The sequence below is a fragment of the Kryptolebias marmoratus genome, linkage group LG22 (genome assembly GCF_001649575.2).
Source record: "Kryptolebias marmoratus isolate JLee-2015 linkage group LG22, ASM164957v2, whole genome shotgun sequence".
Taxonomy (NCBI): domain Eukaryota; kingdom Metazoa; phylum Chordata; class Actinopteri; order Cyprinodontiformes; family Rivulidae; genus Kryptolebias; species Kryptolebias marmoratus.
Window position 1 is genome coordinate 5,023,439 of NC_051451.1, and position 4,578 is coordinate 5,028,016.

Genomic DNA, 4,578 nt, shown 5'->3' on the forward strand with positions numbered 1-4,578 from the left:
CCCTTGTATTTGAACAGGAAATATGCATTTTCAGCAATTTTGTCTATAAAAATGCAATTTTGACTATAAAAATGTTCGAAAATTAGTCATACATAAAGATCAGTGGACAAATATTAATATTCATTTAATGTTATAATTTTTTTTTTTTCTTGTCATGATGACACCTGCCTCCCCTGACCGCACGTCCCTGCTGGAGAGAGAGAAAAGAAAGGGAGGGTGTGTGTACGTATCTGTGTCAGGCCAACAGTCCACCCCAGCAGACGCTATCAGGAGAGCGTTATCGGAACAACACACACTGTGTTGTATCATGAGGCGGCGCTCAGGGAGTTAGGCAGTCAGCAGGCTGAGACTAACCGCCGGCTCACTGAACTGTCAAACTTTTTGCAAAGCTCTGTCCAACAGGCGCCGAGTTCTTCGTCTGCCCCGTCATCTGCTCCGCCCCCCGCTTCGGTCCCTCCAGTCCACTCCATGTTTTCCGACGTCCGACCGCCGGCTCCAGAGAAGTTTGCAGGTGACATTCACAAATGTAAGGGTTTCATCCTGCAATGTCAGATAATTTTCAACCATTCTCCACAAAGTTTTCAGCATGATAACACAAAGATTGCATATATGCTCTCCCTGTTGACTGGTCGTGCCTTAGAATGGGCTGAATCTAGATTCACGTCACCCACAGAGTTCGGGTGCACATTCCCTGAGTTTTCGACAGAGCTGAAACAAGTTTTTTGTCAGGAGGTTGACAAGACGTCAAGCTCTCGTGAACTAAGACGTCTCAAACAAGGGCAGAGAACCGTTTCTGACTTTGCCATAGAGTTCAGAATTAAAGCTGCAGCTTCGGGCTGGAACGCTGCAGCTTCGGGCTGGAACGCAGCAGCGTTAAAGAGTACTTATTTTCATGCCCTGAACGAACAATTAAAGGATGAATTAGCGACGCTAGATGAACCCGATACTTTGGAGGAGTTGATTAGTCTTACAATAAGGCTGGATAATCGTATACGAGCTAGAGCCAGAGAACAGAGCCGAAGGGGCTTGACTGTTAAGACGTCCCTCGCTAATCCACCTTCCTGCTCCACTCACCCTACCCCGGTGCCGGCTCCCACGGAGTCGGAGCCCATGCAGATCAGCCACACCCGCCTAACACCGGAGGAGAGGCAAAAGAGAATGGTGTCTCGGCTCTGTTTGTATTGTGGATCACCAACACATTTTATTGCCAACTGTCCTATCCGTTTAAACATGCAGGCCCGGCAGTAGCGGCGAGGAGAGTGCCGGCGCAACATGAGGAAAAGAAGCCTCGCCTACTACTCCCAGCTACCCTAGTTATTGACCAAACATCTGTTTCTCTTTCCGTCCTCATTGATTCTGGTTGTGAGCAAAATCTCATCAACACTGTCTTAGTCAAACAGCTGGGAATCAAGGTTGAGCCACTATTAGTTCCTCTCCATGTGTCCGCCCTCAATGGGGAGGTCCTGCCTAAGATAACTCACCGAACTACACCAGTACGGCTATTAGTTTCTGGCAATCATTCTGAACATATCTCATTTTTTGTCTTCCCAGCAGCTAGTTCCGCCATAGTCCTGGGTTTTGGCTGGCTACAAGCTCACAATCCTCACATAAATTGGAGTGAGTCCCACATCGAGTCCTGGTCTAGTAAGTGTCACACCACATGTCTCCGCTCCGCCGTCCCGCTCAGTCCGGCGACGGCAGAACCACGAGAGACAGACCCCCCCGACCTCTCATCGGTTCCCATAGAGTATCACGACTTGGCCAACGTTTTCAGTAAAGAAAGGTCTCTCTCTCTCCCGCCACACCGTCCTTACGACTGTGCCATCGATCTGTTGCCTGGTGCGCCCCTTCCTAACAGCAGGTTGTACAACATATCCTGACCCGAGCGTCAAACTATGGAGAAGTACATAAATGACTCGCTGGCCGCTGGCATAATCCGCACGTCCTCATCCCCCCTAGCAGCAGGATTCTTTTTTGTGGGAAAGAAGGATGGCTCATTGAGACCCTGTATTGATTATCGAGGGCTCAACCAGATTACTGTACGGAATAAATACCCATTACCACTCCTATCCTCAGCCTTTGAACCAGTCCACGGGGCCACCATATTTACTAAACTGGATCTCATAAACGCCTATCATCTCCTCTGCATTCGTGAAGGAGATGAGTGGAAAACAACGTTTAAGACCCCAATGGGCCATTACGAATACTTGGTTATGCCGTTTGGATTAACCAACGCTCCTGCTTTCTTTCAAGTGTTGTTTAATGATGTGCTGAGAGATTTCCTTGACATGTTTGTCTTCGTCTACCTAGATGACATATTGATTTATTCCAAGTTCCGAGAAGAACATGAGAAGCATGTTCGCCTGGTTCTCCAACGACTCCTGGAGAACAAGCTCTATGTTAAGGCGGAGAAATGTGAATTTCATCGTCAGTCAGTTACCTTCCTGGGGTACATCCTAGAGGGCGGACAGATAAAACCATCCGAGGACAAGATCAAGGCGTTACTGGACTGGCCGAGGCCCGAGACAAGAAAGCAACTCCAACGTTTCTTGGGGTTTGCAAACTTCTATCGTCGATTTATTCAAAATTATAGTCAGACAGCTTCTCCTTTAACAGCTCTCACCTCCACCAAGTCTGCCTTCAACTGGACTCTCCAGGCTGAGACAGCCTTTAACGATTTAAAGTCCCTGTTCGCGCCCATTCTGGTTCAGCCGGATCCCTTCAAACAGTTTATTTTGGAGGTAGATGCTTCTGACATTGGGGTTGGCGCAGTATTGTCTCAGATTTCTAGCCAAGATCACTGTACTCATCCATGTGCCCTCTTTTCTCACAGATTAACCCCTCCTGAGCGAAATTATGACGTGGGCAACCGGGAACTTCTAGCCATTAAGCTGGCTCTGGAAGAATGGAGACACTGGCTGGAGGGAGCCATGCATCCCATTTTGGTTTAGACCGATCATAAGAATCTGGCCTACCTCCAGTTGGCTAAACGGTCAAACCCACGTCAGTCCCGATGGTCTCTGTTCTTCTCCAGATTTAACCTTTCCATCTCCTACCGTCCAGGTTCTAAGAACACCAAACCCGACGCCCTGTCTAGAGTCTATGCTCCCGATGACTCCTATGATGGCCCGGCTCCCATTTTGCCACCCAGCTGCACTGTGGGATCCGTTTTCTGGGAGATCGAGGACATCCTCAGACAGGCCCATCAGTCACAGCCTCCTCCTCCCTCGTGTCCTAATGGAAAGATCTACGTGCCTACTTCAGTCCGTTCCCGTTTCCTCCAGTGGATACATGCATCCAAGTTTTCAGGCCACCCAGGTATCAGCCTTACCTTTGCCCTGGTCAATAGAAGGTTCTGGTGGCCATCTGTCCATAAGGACGTAAGAGAGTTTGTTCAAGCATGTGTAGTTTGTTCTAGAAACAAGTCCTCACATCAACCTCCAGCTGGCCTACTCCAACCCCTTCCTGTCCCTAAGCGTCCCTGGTCCCACATTGCTGTTGATTTTGTTACGGGTCTCCCCACGTCGAAGGGTATGACAACAATTTTCACTATTATAGATCGGTTCTCCAAATGCTGCCATTTAGTTCCCCTCCGTAGGTTACCCACTGCTGCTCAGACCGCTCTACTTTTGATGAAACATGTTTATCGACTGCACGGCATTCCCCAGGAGATACTGTCAGACCGCGGACCTCAGTTTATCTCCCAGGTCTGGAAGCAGTTCTGTGCAGCACTGGGTGCTAAAGTTGCCCTGACCTCGGGTTATCACCCCCAAACCAATGGCCAAACTGAGAGGATGAACCAGGAGTTAGAGACCACTCTGCGTTGCCTTACCGCCTCCAATCCCGGAGACTGGGCCCAATACCTCCCGTGGGTTGAGTATGCACATAATAGTCAATGTTCTGCCGCCACAGGTTTCTCCCCATTCGACGTGTCCCTGGGCTACCAACCACCGCTCCTCCCCTCTGACGAGGAGACTATCTCGGTCACCTCTGTCCATCACCACATCCGTCGCTGCCAGAAGGTATGGAGAGATACCATTACTGCACTCAAAAACACAGCTGCTCAGAACAAACGCATTGCCGATCGTAAGAGGACATCTGCACCAACCTATGTTGTCGGTAAAAGGGTCTGGCTGTCCACCTGTGATGTTCCCCTGAAGGCCACATCCAAGAAGTTGGGCCCCAAATACATCGGCCCTTTTGAGGTCCTGTCTGTTATCAGCCCGGCCGCCGTTCGGCTACACCTTCCCAGGTCCCTACGCATTCATTCCATCTTCCATATGTCCCAGATTAAGCCTGTCCATTCTAGCGACCTCTGCCCTCCGGCTGAACCCCCTCCTCCTGCCCGAGTCATAGATGGCCATCCGGCCTACTCTGTCCGCCGGATCGTGGACTCCCGTCGGCGAGGTCGGGGTTGCCAGTATCTCGTCGATTGGGAGAATCGACGAGATACTGGGCTACGGTTCGGAGGAATGCTCCTGGGTCCCGCATTCCTTTATCCTCGACCCCTCCCTCATCTCTGATTTTTCCGCCTCCCAGTCTTCTCGGTGGTGACCGTTGAGAGGGGGGGGGGGGGGG